This window comes from Cetorhinus maximus, chromosome 12 (genome assembly GCF_964194155.1).
Source record: "Cetorhinus maximus chromosome 12, sCetMax3.hap1.1, whole genome shotgun sequence".
NCBI classification, from domain to species: domain Eukaryota; kingdom Metazoa; phylum Chordata; class Chondrichthyes; order Lamniformes; family Cetorhinidae; genus Cetorhinus; species Cetorhinus maximus.
The window spans coordinates 20,450,826-20,464,787 of record NC_135890.1 but is presented as its reverse complement, the minus strand read 5'-3'; positions in this window follow the sequence as shown (position 1 = coordinate 20,464,787).

Genomic DNA, 13,962 nt, shown 5'->3' with positions numbered 1-13,962 from the left:
TTACTTATCAAATGCCTTCTGGAAATCTAAGATGCCACATCAAAGGTTATTGCATAAAATAAAAGGTCATGATGTAGGGGGTAACATATTGACATGGATAGAAGATTGGCTAGCTAACAGGAAACAGAGAGTAGGCATGAATTGGTCATTTTATGGTTGGTAAGATGTAATGAGTGTTATGTCACAGGGATCAGTGCTGGGCCCTCAACTTTTTACAATTTATATAAATGACTTGGATGAAGTGACCAAAGGTATGGTTGCTGATGACACAAAGATAGGTAGGAAAGTAAGTTGTGAAGTCAAATTAAGAAGGCTGCAAAGGCATATGGATAGGTTAAGTGAGTGGGCAAAGCTCGGGCAAATGGAGTATAATATGGGAAAAATGTGAAATTGTCCATTTTGGCAGGAAGAATAAAAAGAAGCATATTATCTAAATGGTGAGAGATCACAGAGCTCTGAAATTCAGAGGGATCTGGGTGTCCTAGTGAATGAATCGCAACAGGTTAGTATGCAGGTATAGCAAGTAATTAGGAAAGCCAATACAATGTTATTGTTTGTGGCATGGGGAATTGAATACAAAAATAGGGAAGTTATGCTTCAATTGTACAGTGCGTTGGTGAGACCACTTCTAAAGTACTGTATACAGTATTGGTCTCCTTATTTAAGGAAGGATGTAAATGTGTTGTAAGCAGTTCAGAGAAGGTTTACCAGACTAATAACTGGAATGGGCAAGTTGCCTTATGAGGTAAAGCTGGACAGGCTATGCTCGTATCCGCTAGAGTTTAGAAAAGTAAGAGACGACATGATTGAAACATATAAAATCCTGAGGAGCCTTGACAGGGTGTATGTGGAAAGGATGTTTCCTCATGTGGGAGAATCTAGAACTAGAAAATAAGGAGTCGCCCCTTTAAGACAGAGATGAGAATTTTTTTTCTCTCAAAGTCTTTGGAACTCTCTTCCTCAAAAGGTGATGGAAGCAGAGTCTGAATATTTTTAAGGCAGAAGTAGATAGATTCTTGATAATAAAGGGGGTAAAAGGTTATCAGGGTAGGCAGGAATGTGGGGTTGAGGTTACAATCGGATCAGCCATGATCTTATTGAATAGCGGGGCGGGCTTGAGGGGCTGGGTGACCTACTCCTGCTCCTAATTCATATGTTTATATTCGTGATACTCATTTATTTCCTGTTACTGAATAAACTTTTGATCGGAGGCAGCTTGGAGCAGAGGATTTGAATAGAATCCTCCTGAATTTGATTCTATGAGGTTCCTCTATAATGGGACTATAAATGGAAACAGTGTGCTGTGAGCAGCACTTTCTATTCATGATATTGTTGGAATACACATTTAGAAGGTAGTGCTAAGAGGAACTTCACACTAAATGTTTGCTTCCAGTCTGACTCTATCAATCACACATGGTGGCATAGGAATGCAATTGTATCCTTTGGTAGATGTGAATTCATGACTTAGTTAAAATTTTGCAGTTATGACTTGATACAAACTTTTAACTGCTTAGCCTTGGTTCAGCAGTAGCACTCTCACCTCTTTATTAGTGGGATGTGGGCTTAAACCCTATCTCAAAGTGTTACGATCCCCATAGGCCTGAATTTTACCTTTGGCTGGCATGCCCGATCGGCAGACCCGGAAGCAGTTGGGAAACGGGCCCCTGACCACAATCAGCCCCTGACCGCGATTTCACACTGGTTGACCAATTAACAGCCAGCCAGCTTGAAACGTGCGCTGAAAAGCTCAGCGCTGCCAGGGCGGGGATGGGAAGATGGCAGGCGATGACATTTCCGCGAGAAAGCTCCCTGAAGACAGACAGCTGCCTCAGGGAGCCGGAGACCTGAAAAAGCTAAAGGTTTTAGAAGCTGAAAAAATTGTCCATGCATCATAATCAATCACCTGAACATATGGCTGATAAAAATGCTGTCCACAGATATTTATTTTTATTTTATTTCATCACGGAAATTTCATTCCTTTGGTGAAGTTTGTCAAAAAATGCAAAGGCCACCTGGCTGACTCGCCCGTCCGCCAACCTTAAGGTTGGACAGGCAATGAAAAATCAGAGTCAATTACGCCGTTAATGGGCTTAATTGCTCTTTCAATTGTCAGCAGGCGCACTTCCGACATTTGCGCATGCCCGCCAAGCAAAATATCACATAAGTGCGCGATGACATTGGGACACTTGCCTGACACCTTGTCGCGCGATTTTACACCCGATCAGTTCGGCCACGCATCCATCTATGGGATGTAATATTCTGTCCGTAAAGACCGATAACCTTTTAAAAGAGACTTGACTTCCCAGTGACCGGCTTAAATGATCAATCAACAAGATTTCACATTTTAAGATTTAAGATGGAAGGCGCGACCACCAACGGTGCAACAATTAAAATTGGGGATGCTCAAGAGGCCAGAATTAGATGAATGCAGATAACTTGGAGGGTTGTGGGGCTGGAGGTGATTACAGAGATAGGGAGGAGGTGAGGCAATGGAGAAATTTGTAAGCAAGGCTGAAAATATTAAAATCAAGGCATTGCTTGACTGGGAGCTAACGTAAGTCCGTGATAGGTAAACAGGATTTGGTACGAGTTAGGAATGGATGATCTCAAGTTTATGGAGGGTAGAACATGGAGACCAGTCAGGAAGTTCACTGGAATAGTTAGATTGAGAGGTGACAGGCATAAATGAGGGTTTCAGTAGCAGATGAGATAGGGGTGATGTCGGCCTATGTTACAGAGGTAGAAAAAGTCAGTCTTAGTGATGGCACAAATATCTGGTTGGAAGCTTATCTCTGGGCCAAATATAACAGCAAGGCTCCAAACATACTGGTTTAGTCTCATATTGTTGCCAGGGAAAGGGATGGATTCGGTAGCTGGGGAATGTTATAACACTTGTGTGAAAATCCTTGGGACATTTTACTACATTAAAGCATTATATAAATGCAAGTTGTTGTTGTTTTAAACAAAAACCCCTTGACTCAGGTAGACGTAAAATTTCAAAGAAGAATGAGGGAGACCTCTGGTCATTAGTGATATCACCCACATATAATGAGGATTTAATTGAGCGTTGTCCCCTTTAGTCTCTACAAATGATCATACTGATAGCATATTAATGAAATTGAAAAGATATTCATTTTTAAGTTGTGGAGCAACAAAACTCAAAATTAGAATATCATAATTTTTACACCTAGTGATAAAATCATACGTAATCAAAATGAGAGAAAGTGGGCCTCAGAGGAAATAAAAAGAAAAGAAAGATTTACATTTCAATTGACCTTTCACAACTTCTGGACTCCTCAAAGAGCTTTACAGACAATGAAGTATTTTTGAGTGTAGTCACTGTTGCAGTGTAGAAAAGATGGCAGCCAATTTGTCCACAGCAAGTCCCCACAAACAGCAATGTAATAATAACTGGATAATCTGTTTTTGTGATGTTGATTGAGGAATAAATGTTGGCGAAGATGCTGGGGATAACTCTCCTGCTCTTCTTCAAAATAGTGCCATGGAATCTTTTACGCAACCCAAGAGAGCAGACAGGACCTCAGTCTAGCTCATCACCCGAAAAATGTCAGCTGTGACAGTGCAGCACTTAGAACTGCACTGAAGTGTCAGCCTTGATTATTTTGTTCAAGTCCTGGAGTGGGACTTTAAACCACAACCTCCTGACTCAGAGGTGAGAGTGCTTCTTCTTGGACAGTCCCTCAGGATTGAGGATGACTTGCTTCCATCCCGGTTCAATGAGTTCTGAGATGGCTGATAAGCCCAATGTGCAATCTGCAGACTCTACCATATCTAGGGCAGGCATGCTTCGAAGGTCAGGTAGAAGAGTTGTTGGGTGTTGTGTGCGCTCTCTCTGGAACCTTGATTTACCTTCTGCGTGTTCCGGACGAAGTCTCTTGATGTGTTCGGTGCCTTCCTGAATGAACCTTCTCCATTTTGATCCGCCACAAGCCAGGAACACTCATGAGTTGGAGAGGGTGTTTGACCTCTTCAGGAATGCTTTGAGGACATCCCTAAGCATTTCCATTATACTCCCGGGAGTGTCCTTCCACCAGATTCCAAGTTGAGCAGTTGCTTCAGGAGTCTGGTGTCAGGCATACAAATATATCCTGCTGGCGGAGCTGGTTTTGAGTGATTAGCACCTTGATGCTAGGCATATTGGCTTGGGGGACGAAAGTGCTGTTGGACAGTCTTTCTTGCCACCAGATTTGGAGGATCTTGCGAAGGCACCGTGGATATTACTTCTCCAGTGCTTTGAAGTGCTTGCTGTAAGTTGTCCAAGTCTCCAAGGCACATAGGAGTGCGGGGATTACTGCTGCCAGGTAAACCACAACCTTAGTCTCGGGTTTGAGATCTTGTCCCTCAAATACTCTTTTCTCAGTTGGCTGAAGGCTGAGTTGGTACCTTAGAGACAATGATGAATTTTGTCATCTATGGCTGACTTTGTCGAGACCAGGCTTTCAAGATATGGAAAATGGTTGCCATTGATCTTAATCGATGGGGGATGTGTTGTGCTGTGGGAGCTGGCTGGAAGAGGACATTATTTTCCTGGGTGTATAGCAAAAGACCATTTTCTCATCTGCTTTGGAAAAGGAATTGGCAATGAGCTGGAGCTCAGTTTCGGAGTGAGTGTACACACAAGCTCATCTGCATACTGGAGCTCAATCAGTTAAGTTGGAGTGATTGAAGTGAGAATGCTACCAACTGAGTCACAGCTGACATGACTAATCCTCTACCTCCATTCCAACAATGCATACCAAAGAGAAGTCAGTACTAACCAAAATGTCCTTACTTCCCATAACCTTTCTCCTTGTGGCCTCTCTGTGTGATGATGACACTCTGTTACCTCTTCCTCTGAAAGCACTTTATGCTGAAATTTTTGAACTGAATAGTCATGAAGGGTCCGATGATTCATTTCTGTGTTCTTACTAAAATAAATTCTACAAAGTACAACTCATTTCATGTAGTACTTTGCTCCCTCCTCTTCTTTGCTGTCTCAGACATCAAGTGTAGTAGACAAGGTCAGACAAACAATGTGTTCCCACTAACACCATGACTGAGCCAGCTCAAAACAGATATGTGTGTGTGTATATATATATATATATATATGTCTGTGTTTGCTTGTTCATGTAGCACCTGGCTCCTGTACTTTTCCACAGAGACCATGGAGGAGACTGCAAGTGAGTGTGTGCAGTGTGTTGAGAGGTTGCTAACCCTCCAGGAATTGAAGATTAATTTTCAGGATACTCCTGTTAGCAACCTGGGAGAAAACCTTTGGCAGCATTGAAAAAATTGAGCATTGCTAAAAAAAGAGACCTGTTGAAGCTTTTTGTCTTGCAGTCATTAAGACACTCTGCAAGAACACCAATATAAGTGTAAAACAACAATTTATACTATCTGAGAAGAAAGTGCTGATTGGTAAGTAGACTCTGATTGGTAGAGGCTTTGCCATGGAGAATGCACTAATTGATGTTGACTAACGGTTAACAGCCTAACATTGTTTGAAATTTAAACCAGGCAGCTTGACCCTGATTTGTCAAGGCATTGCCCTGCAGAATGAGTCAGCAAATGTCTGTCACTTATTTTGTTTAGCTGAAACAGGTGTAGTGTGTGTACATGTTCTTTCTGTCTGCAAAGACCAGGGTCCTGTGTATTAATATATGTAGCTTCCAATACACGCAAATGCACCAGACTGTGAACCCGACTGACAATCTTAAATTAGTTGTTGGTGTAATTCTTAGCGCATTGAGGATTATTTAGCAAATGTTGTCCAATCGCGGAATCAATCTAATGTTGGAATCTGTGGGCAGAATATTGAGTTCGGCGGGCGGACGTGAGCCCAACCCGGCCAAGCGTCCGACCCAGCCGAGCGTAAAGTGACACGCGATGACGTCGGACGAACGTCCCGATGTCATCGCGTAGTCCCACGATATTTCATTTGGCGGGCACGTGCCAGAGTCGGCAGTGTGCCCACCAACAATTAAAAGGCCTATTAAGGCCATTAAAAAGGTAATTACTTTCAAATTTATGCTGCCCACCCAACCTTACAGTTGGCGGGTAGGCAAAAACGCCAAGCGGCCTTTGCATTTTTTAGGAAACTTCATCCACAGGCGGGATGAGGTATCCTAAAGCAAATAAAAATAAAATAAAAATTTCACACTTGAATTAAAAATATGTCCCTGTTCATGTGACAGAGTCTTATGTTTTATGACATTTTTATTTTGTTCATTATGTTTTTTTAAAGAGCGCTTCATCTCCCTGAGGCAGCTCTGTGCCTCAGGGAGATTGAAGTGCTCTTTCGTGCACATGTGCAAAGTTTATGCTAAGCCCGCTCGCCCTCCTTCCCCTGCCTGCACAGGCAGCTCTGAGCGCTGCCACTCACGTTCCACGCTGGGCGGGTCTTAATTGGCCCAGCCGCATAAAATCACGGTGTGGTACCGATCGCGGGCAGCGGTTTGCTTCCCAACCGTGCCCTGCCCGCCCCCACCAAGCACCCCAGCCAAGGGCAAAGGGCAAAATCCTGCCCTGTGTTTTGAGTTTTGCAAGCATGGCTGGGACATGCTGTTTGATATGATCCGCCAGTCTTTGGGACATACGGCCTACATACCTAGCATCACGCTGGCACTGAAATTTATAAACCACATTATTCATTTGTGTGATAGGCAGAACATCTTTTTGGTTGACGGCAGCATCCTTTTAGTGGCAAATACCTCTCGTGTTGCTATTGCATAGTAGCAGCATGAAACAGCTTTACCTGTTGCTCAAATCTTTGAGATACCTTGTCCTTCCAGGATAATCTGAGGTAGACTGGACACTTTTCAAGGCCGAAAGTGACAGCCTTAGGCCCATTCATGAGGTTGCATGATATACAGCACGAAATGATCTGATCAGGGTAGCTATTGTCCCGCAGGATACCTTTGATGCGCCCTGTTTCAGTATTAAGCTTGCATGGTGAGCAAATGGCTTCGGCCCTATTTACAAGATTGCCAGTAAGACCAATCTCATAGCGTGTGGAACTGTAAGAATCCCAACGCATATATTGACCAGCGAAGGTAGGCTTGAGGTAGATCATGGTAGAGACCCTCCTGGCAGATTTCTCAACTAGTACATCAAGGAAGAAGAGTTCATTTGACTACTCCATTTCCTGGGGAATTTGAGCACAGGATGGAGCCCATTAAGAAAGGTAAAGAAATTATGACATGCAGCTGCAGATTTAAATACAACGAACATATCACCCACATTTTGAAAATATGTGAATGACAAGTGGATGATATGTGGAAATTGCGTGAATCAGCGTCCACTGAATTTAAGCACTTGGCGACTCACGCAGTTGAGTTCAGTTTTAATGATACCATGTATACCCAAATAGATGGTGTTGCCATGGGATCCCCTCTAGGCCTAGCACTCACAAACATTTTTGTGGGCTCCATGAGAAACGTGTCTTCAATGGAATGACACCTAACCTCCTACCCCTCGCATATTTCAGATGATGGAGCATCAGTTGATGGTTGACCTTTGCAAGCCTCAATAAACAATTGCTTATGTGGCCAAACATGCTTCTTCAGGAAGATCTTGCACCTTCATTCTGACTTCTTGTGCATCCCCAATTTTAATTTCTCTACCATTGGTGCCTTTAGTTGCCTAGACCCCAAGCTCTGGAATTTCCTCCCTACACTTCACCGTCTCTCTACCTTACGTTCCTCCTTTAAGACACTCCTTAAAACCTACTCCATTGACCAAGCTTTTGGTTATCTGACCTAATATCTCCCTATGTGACTCAGTGTCATACTTTGTTTTATAACACTCCTGTGAAGTGCCTTGGGGCGTTACATTATGTCAAGACACTATATAAATACAAGTTGTTTGTTTTGATTATGGAAATAAAGTGTACCTCAATCCCCAGTGTTTTTCTGTTAGTGTAACTCTTATTTTAATTTTATCTGAAATTAGTTGAGCTGAGGGCTTTAAAATTTTCAGAAACTATAATGAGAATTCCTACTTTGGATATTCCTTCAAAGTCTTACCAATAATTTAAGTACATAAATATATTTTGCAAGATGATCCCCTTTAGTTCCAGATATGTCCACCTGTACACTCTTTCCCTAAGCAGCATCATCACTGTGTTGAAGCCAAGACATGTCACAATATCACATATTCTTTCTACTTAGTGCAATCCACCCTGTTATTGATTCTGTCCGAGACATTGCATCCCCTGAGAAAAGGTTCTGCAAAGTTACTCCCTATTATCCAAAGGTAGATCAAAATAACATGCAATACTAGCTCAACTTTACATTCTTTGTTAAAAAATAGAAAAATCTGGAAATATCCAGCAGCATTGTCATTTGAAAAAAGAGACATGTTATTGATACAATGATACAATTGATACAATGAGACATGTTATTGACCTTTCCTCAGAGCTCTAATTTCTAGAATTTTCCATTGCTTTTGCTGAAATGTTCAACATTTGCAGTTTATAAAAAATTTTACTTTTTATATTGCTGCAGCAAGGTACGATTCGAGTACGATTCCACATGAAAACCTGTGGAGGGCTTGTTCCTGGCCTAGAAGCAAGTTTTCTGCCTTTCCCTGCTCCCCTACACTGGCAGCTAAGGGGAATTTCAACACTGTGAATAAGAAAGCCAAAAGAATGGAGAAGAAAAAGGAAGTGCTTTGATTGAGGAGGAGGAAGAAGAAAATGGGTGACAGAATAGACCCAGGAAGAAATTGAGACACTAAGGAATTTGAAGAAGCAAATCTAAGAAGAGGAACTTATTCAAGGGAAGAACTCAAAAGTGGAACTCTGTACAAAGCACGCTAACAGCTGCAAAAGACTAACAAAGAGCAAGTGTAATTAATTTAAAAAATTAGACACAAGAGAATGTAAAAGAGAGCAGGCAGTCTTTTTTCTTCTGCGTTCACAGTTTTGGTCTCTGCATAATGAAAAAGAAATAGAAGCACTGGAGAAGGTGCAAAATAGATGTACTAGAACTGAGAGTTAACGGGTGGAATTTTCCTGCTCTGCCCACCACCAGGATTGTCTGGTCCCGTCAAAAGTCAATGGACCTTTGGCTGGCCAGTCTAATCTCCTGTGGCGGATCCCACCACGACAGGGCCAGAAAATCCTGGCCTATACCTAAGAGATGGAACTGTCCAGGACTCTTTCTTTACAAAAGAGAAGTCTGAGGGGTGACCTGTTCAAGGTCTTCATGATTATGGGTGGGTTTTACAAGGTTGACATAAGAGAGATGTTTCCATTTGCAAGCGAGACCAAGGGCTGGATAATACGCGGTGAAAATGTGCCTGTGCTACGCCCGCGCCAATGTATTATTAGGTGCAATGATGTCGGGTGGAGTTCCTGACATCATCATGCCGGGCACAATAATACCGTAGGCAGTTGGGCCTAGAAATCGGGTGCCCACCCTACTTATTCAAATTGAATTAAATTGCTTTGTTAAGCTTGGTAAAGTGGCAATTGACTGCAATAATATGTGCACGGAGCAATAAAATGTTCAGACTGTGAATCACATCAGGTGGTGGGGATCTCGTTTCTTGCACTGAAAGTTTGTAAGGGTGGGTTAAAAGTCACCAGCTGGGTCCTTCGTTTGACCTCAGCAGTTCAGGCTGCTGTGAGTGTTGCTATCATTTGCTATTGGAAGCTTTGTTTCTAGGGGATACCTTTGCTGTTTTAAGGCTTCATTTAGCCGGCAGAAAAGTGCATTTAGAGCCTCAATTGCACTGCAGCCTACTTGGTTGTAAAAACATGGAGATAATGGTCTCCATGGGAAGAGGAGAGGAGGAGGAGGAGATTGAAAGGATGAACAGGGGCAGGATGCACTGGTGGTGCATGAGGGTGGCAGACCTGCGCTGGAACTCAGTCTCTAGATCACCTTGAACAGTCCTCCAATTGCCTTAAGCCCATTCCACCACACTCTCTGGCAGCTGCATGTGTAAATGTGAATTGCCTTCACCAGATTGTGCTTGCCCTCGTCCCACCGCACTAATCCCTGCTGAGGTGCCAGTTTCTGCGCTGGTGCTCAGTGCAGGGAGGGGATGTGATGCTGCACCCTCCGATGCTTCCTCTTTCTCCTCAGAGGTGGTGGGGTGAGCAGACAAAGGTACACCCATGCAGAATGCACAGAAGAAAGGGCGTTTATTGGCCTTTCATGGCCTTCATAAGGTCTGCAAGAACACAATATTCAACACCATTAGCACTGTGTAGTTTATGAGATATGACACCTTGCAACCATTAAACCACTCATAATAAACTCACAAGGTTTCTACCAGGAAGCTTCTTGGCCTTTGAACACCTAGGAAGCTCCATCACAGGAGTGGAGGCTGAAGGGCAGAAGAAAGATCCACTGTGCATTGTAGAAGGAATCCACCAGGGCACGCGGAGGTCCATTGTGAGACCTGATTGAAAACAAAGTCAAAGGACCTAGCCAGATCAAAAAAGGGTGAGCAAAATCCATAAAAAGGCTGAAATAAGCTATTAAATTCAGTGCAATAATCAGACAGCACTAGCAGACTGATTGGTTCACAGTATGGCTTGTAGAATGCTGCAACCTGGATTCAGAGTCATTGTCATAACATATGAAGACTGCGCGCAAACGAAAAAAGAATTTTAAAGAGAAGTCATAACAAAAACTTGTCTTCAATTTGATTCTTTAAACTCAGGAAAGCAACAAGCTGGCCAAAACAATTCATTCAAAAGATTTTCTGCAGAATCACTGAAGTTTAAAATGGCTCCGTAACCACAATGGAAGCCTGTCAAATCCCGACAAGCGTGGGAGGGAAGGAAAAAAATTTAATGATGTATTTCCCTGTGCTGAGAACAGCCATGGATGGTAAATAAACATTGCAGATGCCAGGGCCAGAGCAGGTGCAAAATTGGACATTATGGAAAAAAAGGTTTTTAAGATATATGATAACATCAGGCTTGAATAAGAAAACAGAAGCTGAACAAGTGAATACACTATTATGTTCAGTAGGTCCAATAGCCGATAACATAATTGCCAGACAAGGAATAAATGAATCTTCCAAAAACTTTGAAGAGCTCATGAAATCCTTTGACACTTACTTTAACTGGAGAAGCAATAACATTTTAGAGCAAGCAAAATTTAACAAGAAAGTCCAAAAGCCCGGTGAACCTGTAGACTTTTTTTATTCATTCATGGGATGAGGGCTTCACTGGCTGGGCCAGCATTTATTGTCCATCCATAGTTGCCCTTGAGAAGGTGGTGGTGAGCTGTCTTCTTGAACCACTGCAATCCATGTGGTATAGATACACCCACTGTGCTGTTAGGAAGGGAGTTCCAGGATTTTGACCCAGTGACAGTGAAGGAATGGCGATATATTTCCAAGTCACAATGGTGATTGACTTGGAGGGGAACTTCCAGTTGGTGGTATTCCCATCTATCACCTGCCCTTGTCCTTCTAGATGGTCGTGGTTGTGGTTTTGGAAGGTGCTGTCTAAGAAGCCTTGGTGAATTTCTACAGTGCATCTTGTAGATGGTACACACAGCTGCTACTGTGCGTCGGTGGTGGAGGGAGTGAATGTTTGTAGATATGGTGCCAATCAAGTGGGCTGCTTTGTCCTCTTTCATAAATGAGTCATACAGATTAGCTGATGGCTGTGACTATGGTGACCTTAAGTCGGAACTCATAAGAGACCGAATAGTAGTGGGAGCTGCCGATGATAATCTTTCGGGTGTACTCCAATTTAAAGAAGATCTGACTTGGAAAAAGCCATCCAAATTGTCAGACAATCGGAAGTACGCCAATAAAATCAATCCATTTTGCGTAGCAATATTAAACTGTGGTACAGCTCATAAAGCAACAAAAGGCAAGGAGACTCCAGGGCAAGGAAAGCATTACCCAAGCAAAATACATGATGGTAGCAGACCATGTCAGCGCTGTGGCACCAAAAGACCTCAAAGGCGTGAGCAGTGTCCAGCAATCACTGCGCAGTGCTTTCACTGCAACCACCTGGGACACTTTGGAAAGATGTGTAAGTCCAAAACCTCGAGACGTGAGGAGGATCCCAAACGAATCCATGAGATAGATGAGTGAGGCCAAGAAAAAGTCCAACAATGTTTCTTGAGAGAAATTAAGAATCCCAGGTTCATATTTTGGAATGCTGACAAATCTGTAAATGGTCACCTCACAAATTTTAAGTTAGACACAGAAGCCAGTGTGATGGTCCTGGAGGATAAAGAACTGTAGCTAGTGAAACAATGTCTGAAGCCACTTACAACACCAGGAGGCATGAAGCTCCAGGTCAAAGGTATGTTGCAAGCAATGCTCCAATGTAAAAACAAATAAATACAGGAAACGTTATATGTGCTCCACAACCAAGAATTTTCTCTCCCGAACAGGAAGGCCTATGTTGACCTCAAACTCATCCAAAAGATCAACAAAGATTAACCAGCAAGGATCTGGTTCTGATTTAAAAAGGATATTCCAACACTTTTCAGTGGGCTGGAGCGACTGAAGACTGCATACATCATAATGCTGAGAAACAATGCTAAACCAGTGTGTTTGCTTACACCACAGAAAATACTATGCCCACTTATGAAGCAAGTACAACAGCAACTTGATGAGATGGCCAAGGTGGAGGTCATCTCCCCCGTCACTTAGCCAACAGAACGGTGTTCCGGGATGGCCCAACTGCTAAAGCCAAATGGATTCATACGCAGCTGTGTCGACCTGACACAAGTCAACAAGACAGTGACAAGGGAAATCCACCCAGTGTCCTAGGTGGGTGACAGCTCAACCAAACTCTCCAAGAGCACAGTGTTCCTGAAACCTGACACCAACAGCAGCTTCTGGCAGGTTCCATTAGAGAAGAAATCTAAGTTGCTGACAACTTTCATCACCCCAAATGGCAGATTCTGCTTCAATTGTTTGCTCTTCGGCATTACTTCATCACCTGAGATTTTTCAGCGCATGATGTCGGCCATCTTACATGGCCTGAAATGAATGATTTCCTTGTCTATGGTATAACTGTCAAGGAACATGACAGTAGGCTCACGGCTGTCTTGAAATGCTTTCAGGAAGCAGGATTGACGCTGAATGATAAGTACGAGTTTTCTAAGACCCCCATTCAGTTCTTAGTCATATTGTGAGTAGCACGGGCATCATGGCAGATCCACACAAAACAAAGGCCATTAGTGAGTTTCCAACCCCATCATCTATTCCTAACCTTCAAAGATTCCTGGGCATGGCAAACCAATTGGCGAAATTTCTGCCCAACCTGGCGCAGGTCACAGAGCCTCTGTGACACATTCTCCAAAAGGCCCAAGAGTGGTGTTGGGATGCAAACCAAGAGCCAGCATTCTGTCAGATCAAAGATATGCTGCTCTCACCAGATATCCTGGCTCACTACAGCCCATCCCTACCAACTACCATCTCAGCAGATGCCTCATCAACAGGATCTGGGCAGTTCTGTTCCAAGAGCAGTTGGATGGAAGCCACCAACCAGTATATTACGTGTCTAGGGGTCTGTCAGACACACAGATGCGGTATGCAATTATTGAAAGAGAGGCCTTTGCAGTAACATAGACTTTTCAGAAGTTCCCTGACTATACTGTTGGCCTGAAGGCGATCATCAAGACAGATCACAAACCATTGGACGAGAAAGAACCCACCAGGATAACTCCTCAGAATTCAGAGATTCCACTTGGATCTCATGCACTTTGTATACAAAAGTGTCTAGGGGAAGTATCAAACGACAGCGGACACAGTCAACCATTCTGTGACACACAATGTCAATCGGTCAATGAACTCGAGCTATATTCCCAGTTCATGACAGCACAACTGTCGACGAGCTCCAAAAGGCTTCAACAGATATGTCAGGAACAGATGCGAGATGAAGAATGTGTCCTCATCCGTCAGTACTGCCTACAAGATTGGCCACTGCAGTGTCCAGATGACAATGTTATGAAAATTTACTTTGAACAGCAG